Source organism: Chelonia mydas, chromosome 1 (genome assembly GCF_015237465.2).
Source record: "Chelonia mydas isolate rCheMyd1 chromosome 1, rCheMyd1.pri.v2, whole genome shotgun sequence".
In the NCBI taxonomy this organism is placed as follows: domain Eukaryota; kingdom Metazoa; phylum Chordata; order Testudines; family Cheloniidae; genus Chelonia; species Chelonia mydas.
The window spans coordinates 223,392,271-223,407,463 of record NC_057849.1 but is presented as its reverse complement, the minus strand read 5'-3'; the positions used below and the strand labels follow the sequence as shown (position 1 = coordinate 223,407,463).

Genomic DNA, 15,193 nt, shown 5'->3' with positions numbered 1-15,193 from the left:
AATATATTGTACGTATTTTATAACTTGCAGTAGTATAAATGTTCACCTATTTTTCATTCAGTATAGAATGTTGAACTCTTCAATTATATAACACCAATATTTAAGTATGAGAATTAAATATTTAATTTTAGTAAATATGTAGCTCTACCAGATAGAACAGTATTTATTCAATAGATATTCTACAGCTCCACACTGATATGATGTTCTCTCTCACTTTGAACAAAAAGGCTGCAATGACAGTCGCAGAGCATGTCATTTGGGTTTAATTTTTCCCACAACACTTTTTGTATGCATAAAACCTCAGAATTTTCTCTACCACAAACGAGTGTTTTCAGCAGCTCTGACAACACAAGGACAGCTCATATATAACTCAAATGCTTCCTTTTAAATACTTAATTCCCTAATGGTGCCTGTCTGTCAGGCCTTCCCTGAAGACTGACAGCTGGTGGAATTAGGCATTTTTTCTCTCCTATAAAGAACTTTCAGTAACCCCTTTCTGAGCGTGGTGGGTGCCAGATATATACACTGAGTCACACTGCCCCAAAGAACTTACAATCTGAAACGTGGAGATATGTCTGCACACTTCGTGTAGGTACTTTAGATTAGAACAGCCTTCCATTGTGTGTAAATATTTGTAGAATATTCCCCAAAGTTTCCAGATGTAATTAGACTGAGGCATAAACTGTTGACAAAATTTTCAGCCCTGGAGGAGTGAAGCTAGTCACCTCCAGCAGATTTGTCTGTCACTGTCACAAGCATACTGCCCACTCTCTGTGTTATCTTTTGTTTCATTCGGTCTACTACAAAAAACTCTTCATTCGCCTTTTAAGATTTATTGTGACAGATAAATTTTGTGGTAGTAGCCTTGTGATCTCAAGGGTCAAGGCTGAATTATGATGCAGATCAGAGCAATTCAATTTCAGTGTTCTCTGTTTCACTGAAATGGGTACTGCTGTTTTTCTGTTTAATTAGTGCTGGTATATTTTATTTAAAAATATTTTTAACTTTATATATTTCACTGCTGTAACTTTCTTTAAAGCTACAACTGTATCTTATGTGGCCAATAGTCCACTGTTCATCAGGCAGCCAGTCTTCTTCTTTGATAATGCATTGTTTTTGTTAAGGTTATGAGTTCACAAACCTCAAATGTAAATTATGGAAAAACAGATTTACAGAAGTTTTGCATGTATATTTTCTACTGTCTTGTTTCCATGGGGCTATTTTCATTCACATAGACAGATGGATGTATTGGCTAGGCAGTGTTCATCAAGTCAAAATACAAAAATATGTGGCAATGTATGTGCCAAGATCATGCCTAGGGTTTGGCGTATTGCCTGTGACTGTATTTCAAACATAGGCAGATGGAATTCTTTTCTATAGCCTTTGCAGTTGAAATGGGTAAGTCTAAGATGTGGACTTCACTCTTTATATCCTTTTTATCCACAGACAAACTGACTGAAAAATAGTGGACAAAAACAAGTTGGTTCATAACAAAGTATGGGAGATATATCTGTTTACAGGAGGTGCCTACGTATTTAATGGGCTTTTTTTGTTTGCTTGTTTACCATTTCTAATACCCTAAAAGTATCTGCTTATGTATCATCTGCTTTTGGGTGTCTCTGCTCACATTTGGATGTTTCCACATTTTTGTAGGATTAGGAAAATCTATTTTAACCTCAAAAGGATATCGCTAGCAATTCAGAAAAGCCAGTGAATACAGTCTACTACATTTTGGCACTGGAGTCTTCAAAGGGGATTTAAGAAGGAGAGGGAGAGAAAGAAACATGCAGCTGTCTGATGTAGTGATAGAGAGTGGACATACAGACACTCGTGAAAGTAGAGGGTAGAATTTATCTTTGGCTGAACTCAAATAGGATAGAGAAGCAAAAAGAATATAGACATGCCTGATTTCAGAAGAACACTTGTTTGTGCTTACTACACCAAAGATATTGCTTCAGAACAGAATAGTAAAACTGACTGTCATGTCAGTGTCTAGCTAGTGGAGTGGTGTAAGTTATGAACCGGTGTTTTCAGGATTTTTTTCTGTGGCATTTTTTACTTAATTTTCTTTTCATTTACTAGTAACTTTCCAACTTGTGGTGCCCTCTCCTCGAATGTCAAGAAGAAGTGATGGATACCAATTTCCTGTAAGTTGGACAGGGGAGGCATTTTGTAATCATTTTCTCCTGTAACTTAATATAAAAGTTTAGTCTTTCATGTGGTTCAATTCATTTACTGAATAGAGAGGATCCATAACATTTTCATTTTTCCAAACTAGAATTTTTATTGGTACATTTTTGTTTGTAACTGAAACTTGGAACCAGAAAGTTCTCCAGTCTCACTAATATTTCCATGAATTTCCTTTTATAAAACTATGTTTATGTGCATTTCAGTGACAAACCAATCAAATCATATTTAAGTCTTAGAATATGTACCGAAGCAGTTTTTTTCAGACTGTATTATTGTTTGCAGTTCAGTTAGTTTCATACTCAGTTGCCAATCTGAGATCTTTGTTTAAAATTTTAAGACAAAACAACAAGAGAATAACACTTGAGAGATATTTTTCTGTCTTTTGGCCAATAAAGAAAATGACAGATCTTCCTTCTACTTTAACACTTCAGGTAAAAGCTATATATAGAACACATTAACTTATGCATTAAGAAATGTAGGTAGGTTTCCAAAATGGATTGGGAGTTGTCTTTGAAAGTCAGATTTCAAAGCTTAAAGTGCAGCTTACTCAGATTGGATGCAGTTCTTTGCTGAGTTCTGCAGTCTGAGACAGCTGTTTTTTCTGGTGTTCCCTGTTGGAGGAAAATTCTGGCTGTAAACCTTATTCTTGGCTTAAGTGTTCATAGGATCAGGCTCTAAGTAAAAATATAAGTACAACAATCTTTTAATCTACTGTTCATTTAACGAAAACACTTCTCTTCATATTTTATCTTTTATAAATCCTTTCCTCCCCTTTATTTTTTCCTAAAAAGAACTCCCAATTTCTGGGCCTACACTAAATTGTAAGTTTTCCCCATATGAAGAAATGACAGCAGTAGAAAATGCAGATTTACTCTACTTGTAAACAAGTCTTAGAAGATGAAGTAAATGTTGACCATGTTTCATAGAATCATAGAAATGTAGAGCTGGAAGGGATCTCGAGGGGTCATCTAGTCCAGCTCCACATGCTGAAGCTGGACGGAGTATACCCAGACTGTCCCTGGCAGGTATTTGTCTAACCTATTCTTATAAACCTCCAATGATGGGGATTCCCTTGGAAGCCTATTCCGGTCCTTAACTATTCTTATAGTTAGTTTTTTCCTAATATCTAACCTAAATCTCCCTTGCTGCAGGTTAAGCCAGTTACTTCTTGTCCTACCTTCAGTGGGTGTGGAGGACACTCGATCACTGTCCTCTTTATAATAGCCCGTAACATATTTGAAGATGTTTCCAGGTCCTCTGTCAGTCTTTTCTTGAGACTAAACATACCCGGTTTTTTTAACCTTTCCTTATAGGTCAGGTTTTCTAAATCTTTTATCACTTTTGTTGCTCTCCTCTGGACTCTCTCCAGTTTGTCCACATCTTTTCTAAAGTGTGGCACCCAGACAGTGCTCCAACTGAGGCCTCACCAGTGCCAAGTAGAGTGGGGCAATCACCTCCCAAGTCTTTCATATGTCATTCCTGTTAATACATTCCAGAATGATAACTAACCTTTTTCACAACTGCATCACATAGTTGACGCATATTCAATTTGTGATCCAGGATTTTTTTCAGCAGTACTAATGCCCAGACAATTATTCCCCATTTTGTAGTTGTGCAGTTTAATTTTCCTTCCTAAGTGTACTACTTTGCACTTGTCTTTGTTGAATTTCATCTTACTGATTTCAGATCAATTCTACAATTTGTCAGGGTCATTTTGAATTCTGGTCTTGTCCTCCAAAGGTCTAACCACCACTCACAGCTTGGTGTTATCTGCAAATTTTATGGGCATACTCTCCACTCCATTATCCAAATCATTAATGAACATATTGACTAGTACTGGACCCAGGACAGACCCCTGTGGGACAGATACTTGAACCAACCTTGAAGCACAGCAGTCTCCAGTTGTATTCAAAATGCCATGCCTAAACTGATTCTAGAGTGGGTGTATACAGTGGTGATGCATTTGAAAGACCAGTTGCTAGCAGACATGGTAAATTTAAAGAATAAGGTTAAGTTCTATTCCAAGGAGAAGGAAATGACTTGCAAAATCAGGATGTGTGTCATTAGGATACAGAAGTGACATCATGATCAATGTAATTTATGGTATACAGTGCTTGTTACATGAGCAGAGTAAATCAAGTAGCATCAAAGCAGTTAGTTGTTTGACCCTTATGTTTTACTTCTTTTGTCCTATATGGGATTTTATCTTAATAACCAGGGATATCAACAAGGGTTTAAAATATGCTACACATCTGTTTGCAATTGGCTAATTTCGATGCTGGATTTCCTGAAGAGTTAAGGTAACATAAAGAATTGAGAGGGGATTAAAAGATTGTTGAGATTTCCAACTAGAGTGCTTTTACAGTGTTTTCTTTTGGATTCATTCGGTCAGTTGCATTAAGGTCAGCTGCTTCTAAAGTATTCCAAAAAGCAAATTAATTTTTTTTGTTATATAGGAACCTTACCTTCTGTGATTGCTCTCAGTGTAAATAACTCAGTTGTTGAACATTAAATAACAACATACACATATACAAAGGCTCCCAGGCCAGCCAGTTAGATGGAGAACAAAACTGGATTAGGGTTTGTCACTGTAGAACAAATAATGTCACAACAAGATATAATTATTCACACATTTCAACACTGAAAACTTGAATAGTTTGAGTAGTTGATCAGCTGCATGGCTGCTTGTTGACTTAGCGAACACATAAGGGTATTGGCACCTAAGGGTTATTAAACTGATAAAATTCAGATTATCTGCTTTCTCTTGTGCTCTCAGTTTAACATTTACCCTGTAACCCAGACATTACCTGTCTGCTGCCATAGTTACTAGAAACAGCCTTCCCCGGAACTGGTTTCAGGGTCAAGTACAAAGATTGTTGAGAAGGAAGAATGTTTTGTTGTCTTTTTTTGTCTGTTGATGTAATATGAGTGTCAATTGCTCAGGTGGCAACTCGGATGATGCAGTAGATACATGTGAGGCCAAGTATCTTGAAAATGGCAAGCTCTCTTTATCTGCTGTATGATACTGGCAGGCTCAAGTAACCTGGTCGATACATTTAGAGGAGGCCAGAAAAATATTAAGTAATTTGTCAGAGGCAATAAAAGTTCTTTGGGGGGCAGGATGTTTGGAGATACTCAACCCAGTGGGCTTTTTTTTTTTTTTAAGACATGCCTGCCTTTGGTGCAATGTGGTGTGTTCAAAAGGTGACAGCCTTTTTCTTCCCTCTCTTCTTCCCCCCACAACACACATACAAGCAAACCACTCTTCAGAAGGTATAGCTGGGTGTACAAGTCACTTTTGGTAGGGCTGGGTTAAGCAATGGATAATGGGGAGGGGAGCCAGATAAACTCCAAGTTATAAGGAAATGTCTTCCTCTCGGCTTCCCTTCTTAAGTTGAACATGGATATAAAGAGTTTTGTATCTGCTTGGGCCATTAAATTATAAATTATTTTGGCAGGGACTTTATTTTTCTGGGACATTTACAGCACCTGTTATACAGTACTGTGTATGCTTGGAGGTATATAAGAATTTCCACTTTGTTTTCATCTCCTGTTTGTTGTTGTTATCTTAGTTTAGGACTTTATCCTACAAACTCTTACTGATAAGTGCAGTGATTACTATCATGAACAGCACCTACTGAAGTCAGTAGTGAACACAGCATGCCAAATAAGTGTTCGCAAGGTCAGTTCCTTAGATTGTATGTTCTCTGGAACAGGGGATCAGTCTTGATATGTGATGTAAAGTGGCATGCACATTAAAGCTCTGCTGAAGTAATAAATCTTACAAATATATAGTGGATGTCCTTAAATATTCCAGTGGTTTGGAAGAGTCTACCAGTTCTTCTAGAAGCCTCATTTTAAAAATGAGGTCTATGTCTGAAACCACTAGATTCTCTCAGATTGGGGAAGTTCACCCTGAACTGTTATTTTTGCTAAAATGAACATTTTTGTAGGCCAATATTTACAAAAATTAGGTTAACAAATCCATACTTAGGCACCAGCCTGATATTCAGAAGTGCTGAGTACCCAGCTCTCCCATTCAGGTTAATAGGTGGTGTTGGGTATTCAGCACTTCCGAAAATCAGGTGTCTAAAGATGGATATGGAGTCTAAGTTCCTATATTTTTAACAATCTTTGTTATAATATGTTGACATTCAGCTTTCTACTAAGTATATTACTTAGAAAAATTGTACTTACTATGTTACCTTTGCTTTTGTCATTCCTTCTTTCCCTTCCTTTAGTTCGTTTTTCCTGTTCTTTTATCTCTTGTGTATCTTACTGTATTTTTGTTTTCATTGTAGTATATTGTGTTTTCTTCCTCCATCATGTTTCTAATCTCTCCCTCCCTTCCTCTTCTCAGCAATATTTCCTTCATTTCCAAGACCCCTTAATCTCTTGATTTTCTCACTGCTTCCCTTATCCAAACAGTATTCTCCTCTTCTTACCCTCCACCCCCTTTATGACCCACCCACCCGGGTCATGCACAGTCAGTCTGCTACCTACCTGAAAACACAAGCCATGTACATCCACTCTGACAACTGGTGATGGTAGGTCTTTGGGACCCAGAAACTAAAAGGGAAGACAAGGGCTTTGTTAGCTTGTGGAGGAGAAAGGGCCCCTGAGGCATTTTGTTTCTTGTGTTTATTGAGGATTTCACACTTTGAAATCTTCCTACTTTATCTTTGATGGCAGCCTGAATAGGACATGTCAGGTACTCAGAAGAGCACCTTATGATAAGGGTGGCAAAGAGTCCTGTGGCACCTTATAGACTAACAGACATTGGAGCATGAGCTTTTGTGGGTGAATACCCACTTTGTCGGATGCATGTGGTGGAGATTTCCAGAGGCAGGTATAAATATGCAGTGAAGAATCAGGCTAGGGATAACGAGGTTAGTTCAATCAGGGAGGATGAGGCCCTCTTCTAGCAGTTGAGGTGTGAACACCAAGGGAGGGGAAACTGCTTTTGTAGTTGGCTAGCCATTCACAGTCTTTGTTTAATCCTGAGCTGATGGTGTCAAATTTGCAAATGAACTGAAGCTCAGCAGTTTCTCTTTGAAGTCTGGTCCTGAAGCTTTTTTGCTGCGGGGTGGCTACCTTTAAATCTGTTGTTGTGCGTCCAGGGAGGTTGAAGTGTTCTTCTACAGGTTTTTGTATATTGCCATTCCTAATATCTGATTTGTGTCCATTTATCCTTTTACGTAGGGACCGTCCAGTTTGGCTGATGTACATAGCAGAGGGGCATTGCTGGCACATGATGGTGTATATTACATTGGTGGACGTGCAGGTGAATGAACCGGTGGTGGTGTGGCTGATCTGGTTAGGTCCTGTGATGATGTTGCTGGTGTAGATAGGTGGGCAGAGTTGGCATCGAGGATTGTTGCATGGATTGGTTCCTGAGTTAGAGTTACTATGGTGTGGTGTGTAGTTGCTTGTGAGAATATGCTGGCAGGTTGTCTGTGGGCGAGGACTGGCCTGCCTCCCAAGGCCTGTGAAAGTGAGGGATCGTTGTCCAGGATGGGTTGTAGATCACTGATGATGCGTTGGAGAGGTTTTAGCTGAGGACTGTATGTGATGGCCAGTGGAGTTCTGTTGGTTTCTTTCTTGGGCTTGTCTTGCAGCAGGAGGCTTCTGGGTACATGTCTGGCTCTGTTGATCTGTTTCCTTATTTCCTCGTGTTGGTATCCTCGTTTTGAGAATGCTTGATGAAAGTCTTGTAGGTGTTGGTCTCTGTCTGAGGGGTTGGAGCAAATGCGGTTGTACCTCAGCTCTTGGCTGACGATAAGGGTGTGATACTCAGGACTGTTGGTAAGAGTCTGAATTTTATTTCCTGGCCCCTGTCTCAGGACCTGGGTCAGGATTATAAAAGAATATATCCAGTCAAATGGTCTGGATCAATATCCACTGCCTCCAAAGGGTACTATTACATAGCCCACTGGGTAAAAGCTTGTTTGCTCAGTGGCAGGAATGTAGTTAACGTGAGTTTTCATGTATAGATGTAAGAAAATATCTGCACTACATTTATAAAGACTAGAAATGTTTAGCTATATATTTAAGCTTTTATGAATAAAAATAGCAACCTGCATGATAAGTAGATTTTTTTTCTGTGGTGACTTAGTGTATTATAATGTCAAAACAAAGAAGGGGAATCCAATTAAGCTTTTTCTTCCATTTGAAGTTAACGCAAGTAGGTACTTGCACACCACTGCACAATAATTATTTTTTTCAATAGCAAATGTCAGCTATATTAGTGAAAGAGCTGTTATAAGCTGTTATAGAATAGGTTGAATGCTCAAAACTCAAGGTAAGTAGTAAAGATATAGTCAGATTATTTAAAAGTAATGTACAATGTGATGGACATTTATATTTTTCGAAGTAGAGAGGCTACTTTGATGGCACTAGCAGGTGAATCGCATTGTAATTTCTACAGCCTCATCTCTTAAGACACTGCCCCAAGATAAATTCAAATGTATTAAGAGCTGAATAAGTGGCCTGATCTTAGAAAAGTGTTGCGCACTCAGCAGCTCCTTTTGATCCTCAATGGCAGCAGGTGGGTGTTCAGCACTTTTGAAAATCAGGCCAATGATTTTGGGTGCGTAGATAGGCACTTAAAAACCTGAGTTTAGGCATTCAGTTTTGAAAATCTTGACCTTAGTCCTCAAAAATCTCAACATTCTAGATAAATACCTCTCGATCACTCATAATTGGCTTTAACTATTAATCTATTTATCACTGGTTAATAAAATATTAATAAATTGTAAAAGTTTACTTCGTCCTTCAGGAAACCACCTTGTTTCTCATTAGTTTTAAAGAGAACAAGACAGTTAAACTTAGCTGTGCAGAACTCAGTTAACATCACCTAGACTACCATGCTGTTCACATTGTCCTCCTCTTCAGTGTGTCTAAGATCAATAAACTAACCTCTGATAAGGTAAAGCTGTGGTTGGCTACACTTAGACAGGCCTCAGCCCTCTAAATCTTCCCTTGTCATTGAGGGAATGGTGTTCCATAAAGCCTTTTAAAGACGTCATATGGATATTCATGGTTTTATTTTCTCTTTCAGCATACCCTGGTGGGGCACTAGTTGAATGGCTTTCACCCAAGTCTTTGAGGGTGTGCCTGATTGCTTCTGTAATGGTGTTTACAAGCCTACAGGGAATCAGGCTGATCACACCCACATGAAACTGCCATAACTTTCAGTGGTGGAGAGATGCACCCACCAATGAGACCAATAACCCCACCCCCAACTTTAAAGGATGGAGAACAGAGAGGGAAAGGGAGACAGAAAGGAGTGGGATGGGGGCAAGAGCCCCACACCAGGCTATTTCTAAGAAACTGACAAAAGAAGACTGGAGTTTAAGGGCTGATAAACTCTTAGCATAAATTGAGTCTGTGGACTAGTAAATTGTAGGCAAATTCGGGGCATCAGTTAGGAGAAAGCTGGGACTCCTAGGGCAGTTGATGGGGTTTCTTTAGCATTGGCCTGTTGGCATAGTTAAGAGCCATTAAGTAAAATAGCTGCAGATAGTTCATTTCTTGTCCAGTATTTTAGCAAGGGGACTCTCTGAGCTACAATTGGGTTAGCTTTGGGAAGAAGGTTGAAAGAAATTTTGCGAGGCTTCACGTAAATATTCTGAGGTCATGGGAAGCAAAGTGAAAAGCCAATGGGCGATATCAGTGAAGGTTTACTGCATGGAGAGAGATGGCCAGCTACTTCCTATACTTCAGATTGTTCTTCTAGTTTCCTCTCCAAGAAAAGAAAACTGGCATGTTAAGGAATATCCACCATGTTCTGAACTCAGTTACAGTGTTGCCAGTCCCACTGGATCAGTTTCATGGTGAACAAATGAAGCACCATCCTGTTATGGTTCTCATGTGGTAAAACTGTTGTATTGCCCTGTCATGGTTACAGGGCTAGCTGCATCCCTATCGCCTTTCTGATCTTTCTGAATGTACCCCCTCAAGTGTTTGGTCTCATAGTTTTACCTACCTTGAGGTGGAATTTCACAATTCTCCTATGCCTAGACTGGGTCCTAGACTAAGTGACCTGTGTGGCATCTGTTCTTATCTAGCAGTTCTGACTGAGTCCAGGCATCTGCGATTCTTCCCTTTGAAAGCATGTGACAAGGGGTGTACAGTGACAAAAATAGTCATCTTAAAACAAAAGTATTTTTTATTTTGCAGTAGGAACAAAGCATTGGGGGGAGGAAAGGATTTTAAAACAATAGAAAAAAAATTAAACAGTTTACGTGCCTGTATATCTTTCCTAAAGCCCTCCCATCCTGACCAAGGCAGGTCCAGCTTCTCCTGATGCCCCACCAGGATCCTATGTCTCATTCTGGTTCCCCAAGTAACTGGTGCGCTTGAGAGAAGATCCTTTTTAATCCTGCCAGAGTTATTTTGTTCTGTGCTCATAGCCTTTTCCTATCAGGTCAAAACTAGTTTTGTGGGTTGGCTGGAGAGGAGGCAAAAGCTAACAGTTCTGGCATAGTCCCTTGACGCTTAACTATTTTCTGAGAAGTTGCTTATCAGAGGAGAATTTCATTGATTTTTTCTAATCCGCTATGAAGTTATTTTCCTGTATATTGGGCAATGTGGACTAGCATTAACAACATAGTTAGATATTATTTTGTTATGAGAGTTTCAGCTAGTCAAAGCCCAAGAAAAAACAAGCATTCCTTCGAAAAGGACTCAAAAAATATTATGAGACTGACCAGTTACAATTGCCTTTCGAAAAGGCCATTTTCCTTAAAGACATACAAAGTCAACACATTTTTAAGTTAGTGTGTATGTAGTGTGTCTCATGAGCTCTTGATTTGCAGCATCCATCACTGTCTTGCCACCTGGGACTTGCTTCACTGGCAATGCTCAAATAACTATTCTGAAATTAGAAATTAACTTCAGACGTATGTGCAGCGTTTCTCTCCTCACAGGCATGAAGACCACTGCAGTCCACTTGCCCCGGCTTCCAATTTCTTGCTCGCCAACTTAATTTGTTTTACAGGTTAGTTTTTATTTGTCATAAGATTGTATAATACTCATATATACGGAGGTGCTGTTCTTGCTCCCTTTATTCTCTGTGGGAGTTTTGGCATTGATTTTAATAGGAGTAGCATCAAGCCCTTAAAAACTAAACCTTCCCTACTCGTTTTTTATTGTCAATGCAATATTACTGAGAAGAGTGAAAAAGAGACAGCTCACCACTTTTAAATCCATACAAGAAAAAGTAAAAATCTTAACTTTGAAAAAACCTGCATATTAGGAATTATTTGGGCTGTCAAGCAATTAAAAAAATTAATCGTAATTCATCGTGATTAATCCCACTGTTAATAATAAATTATAATTTATTTAAATATTTTTGGATCTTTTCTACATTTTCATATATATATATATATATATATATATATATATATATATTATTTCAATTACAACGCAGAATACAAAGTGTATGGTGTTCACTTTATATTTATTTTTGATTACAAGTATTTGCATTGTAAAATAACAAAATAAATAGTATTTTTCAGTTCACCTAATACAAGTACTGTAGTGCAATCTCTTTATCATGAAAGTTGAACTTATAAATGGAGAATTATGTAAAACAAAACCTGCATTCAAAAATAAAACAATGTAAAATTTTAGAGCCTGCAAGTCCACTCAGTCCTACTTCTTGTTCAGCCAATTGCTCAGACAAACAAGTTTGTTTACATTTGCAGGACATAATGTCACCTGAAAGTGAGAAACAGGCATTCTCATGGCACTGTTGTAGCCAGCGTTGCAAGATATTCACTTGCCACATGCGCTAAAGATTCCTATGTCCCTTCATGCTTCAACCGTCATTCCAGGGGACATGCATCCATGCTGATGATGGGTTCTGCTCGATAACAATCCAAACCAGTGCGGACCAACACATGTTCATTTTAGGTATCTGAGTCAGATACCACCAGCAGAATGTTGATTTTCTTTTTTGGTGGTTCGGGTTCTGTAGTTCCGTATCGGAGTGTTGCTCTTTTAAGACTTCTGAAAGCATGCTCCATACCTCTTCCCTCTCACATTTTGGAAGGCACTTCAGATTCTTAAACCTTGGGTTGAGTGCTGTAGCTATCTTTAGAAATCTCACATTGGTACCTTCTTTGTGTTTTGTCAAATCTGCAGTGAAAGTGTTCTTAAAATGGAACAACATATGCTGGATCATCATCCAAGACTGCTATAACATGAAATATAGGGCAGAATGCGGGTAAAACGGAGCAGGGGACATACTATTCTCCCCCAAGGAGTTCAATCACAAATTTAATTAACACATTATTTTTTTTCTATGTCATCAGCATGGAAGCATGTCCTGTGGAATGATGGCTGAAGCATGAAGGGGCATACGAATGTTTAGTATATCTGGCACTTTAAATACCTTGCAGTGCTGGCTACAAAAGTGCCATGCAAATGCCTGTTCTCACTTTCTGGTGACAGTGTAAATAAGAAGAGGGCAGCATTATCTCCCGTAAATGTAAACAAACTTGTTTGTCTTAGCGATTGGCTGAACAAGAAGTAGGACCGAGTGGACTTGTAGCCTCTGAAGTTTTACATTGGTTTGTTTTTGAGTGCAGTTATGTAACAAAAGAAATCTACATTTTAAGTTGCACTTTCACGACAAAGAGATTGCACTATGGTACTTGTATGAAGTGAATTGAAAAATATTATTTCTTTTATCATTTTTACAGTGCAAATATTGGTAATAAAAATATACACTTTGATTTCAATTATAATACAGAATACAATATATATGAAAATGTAGAAAAAAATCCAAAATATTTAATAAATTTCAATTGGTATTCTATCTTTTAACAGTGCAATTAAAATTGCAATTAATCTTGATTAAGTTATTTAATCGCGATTAGATTTTTGAGTTAATCACATGAGTTAACTGCAATTAATCGACAGCCCTAGGAATTATGTTATTGGCATTCTGGTACACTTCCAATAAACAGCTTTCCAGTTATGGTACTCCTTTAGTTTCAGTGGTATGTTTAAGTAACTGCAAAAGCCGTTTATTCCCACTAATATTATTTCTTAATAGATTAGCTCAGGCTCATGCGTTCAATAGAAATAGATGCCTTATTTTGTTCTACAGTTGGCATGTCAACCATTAATGTTTGACCTTGTTATTAATCAAACAGCAAAGAGACCAACTATTGCTATTGAAATACATTACCTTGCATTCAATGATAATAACTTATACAAAACAAGTGATTATGTACACTATTTAAATAACTGGTATGTCATTACTAAAACACCATAAAGTTCTTTTTTCTTAGAATTAGAACAGAAACAACTCCTTCCTCTCAGACATATTTTACACTTTTTCCTTCCCAGCAAATATTGAAAGATCATGTAATCCGAAGCAGTGCTAGGTGAGCTAGAGTGGCTCCATATTTATTTAAAATATCAAAATAGGAAATTCTGCTGAGATTAAATTTCTTAATTTGAAGGGTGTCTTTTAGCGGAAAACATAGAAGGCCACTGTAATAGGGGTATGGCACCCAGGACTTCTGGTAAGAGAGACAACTTTATTTTCTGGTCCCTGTCTCCTGACATGGGTCAGGATTATAAAAGATTAGTACCCATCACATAACGGGGATCAGTATTCATTGACTCCAGTGGCTACTGCTACAGCCATGATGAACATTTAAATAATAATAGAACTGTATAAAACCAATCACTATTGAAAACACTACCCATTTTCAATTCTTGAGATTACAAGAAGTTAAATCTAGTATAAATTGTGGCACCCTTTTTAAGAAATGAAAGATTAAAATGACAGTTTTCTTATGCTTTACTTTTTTACAGTGACTTCAAATGTTAATATTCCCAGGGTAAGGTAAAGTGCCTATCTATGGTCTTCTTTTTTTTTTTTCCTCTTCCCCCCCACTCCATGTACAGTAGCAGCTTATTTGCAGATGCTCCAAGTCCATTTTAATCCCAGCCAGCAATGGAGTTGTATATAGAGAATTTTCTAGCCTTATAAACCATGTAAAGTATTTATTGTTTATATCTGCAGTTAGGGTACTCATTTTGTAACGTATTTCATAATTACAAGAGAAAAATGATATGTTAAAATAGAGTTAAGTACACATCTGTAATTTAGATTAAAATACATTACAGGGATGTTGTAATTATCCCAAAAGCAATCATTAAAAACCCTGGAAATTCAGAGTTATTTCAGAGTTACACTTAAGAGAAATCCAAACAGGATAAGGGAAGAAATGCACAGTTAAGGCAGCTGACACTGTACAATTACTATATGATTATGAGTGAGATATTTTAGCTTTTGTGATCCCAGATTAGATCTGTAACACTTGGTTTTGGGATAATTACAAAATACCTGTAATGTATTTTATTGTAAATTACTGATATGTACTCTCAACCTTAGCTCCATCTTAACATAGTTTTTCTCTTGGAATTTTCTTGTTTTGTTTTTTAGTGAATGACTAAAAATTGTATGTGGAAACTAAAAAATGTTGCAATTATATTTCTAATAATTTGAGGATATGTAGTAGACAGCAGTACCATCAAACATTGATGCCCAAGGCTAGCATCTGGTCATATAATTTTTAAAGGGCCATGAGAGTTGTGCCACATAATGTGTCATTGAGACCTTTTGAAACTTGGGTCCAGTCTTCCTCAGACTGATGAGCCATTACAACTGATAGAATTGCTGAATTCACATTGGGTGTAAAGTAAGGGTGGTGGTTAGTTGATGTCACAGTAGTCCCACTTAAGAATTAGTTGAGCTGTTGTCTTATCCTGCCTGTAGCCTGTATAATCATTATTGAGGTGCCAGTGGTGAGTTGAGTTCTGTTTTGCACGTAAAATAGCAATTCAGCCTCTTTGCTATGTTTGGAAAATACAGAGCATTCTCCCCAATTTACAGCACTTTATCTTGCACTACAGAATACATTTTCTGGGAATTTGCAGTTAATTAGTTCGCTAACCAAAATAGTAATAGGGACCTATC

At 37.7% G+C, this 15,193-nt stretch overlaps 2 long non-coding RNA genes across 6 annotated transcripts in view; one reads left to right on the top strand and one right to left on the bottom strand.

The window, feature by feature from the left end:
* Positions 1–15,193, top strand: part of LOC114019152 — a 353,232-nt gene that overhangs the window by 50,814 nt on the left and 287,225 nt on the right. For 2 of the 5 annotated variants that reach the window (XR_006287383.1, XR_006287377.1), the window contains exon 1: positions 2,081–2,147. The exons of the other annotated variants lie outside the window; for them this stretch is intronic. This is a non-coding gene — a long non-coding RNA (uncharacterized LOC114019152). Of the gene's footprint in view, positions 1–2,080; positions 2,148–15,193 lie in introns of those variants that run through there. 5 annotated transcript variants of the gene reach the window in all.
* Positions 1–15,193, bottom strand: part of LOC122463825 — a 131,748-nt gene that overhangs the window by 11,016 nt on the left and 105,539 nt on the right. The window lies entirely within an intron of this gene.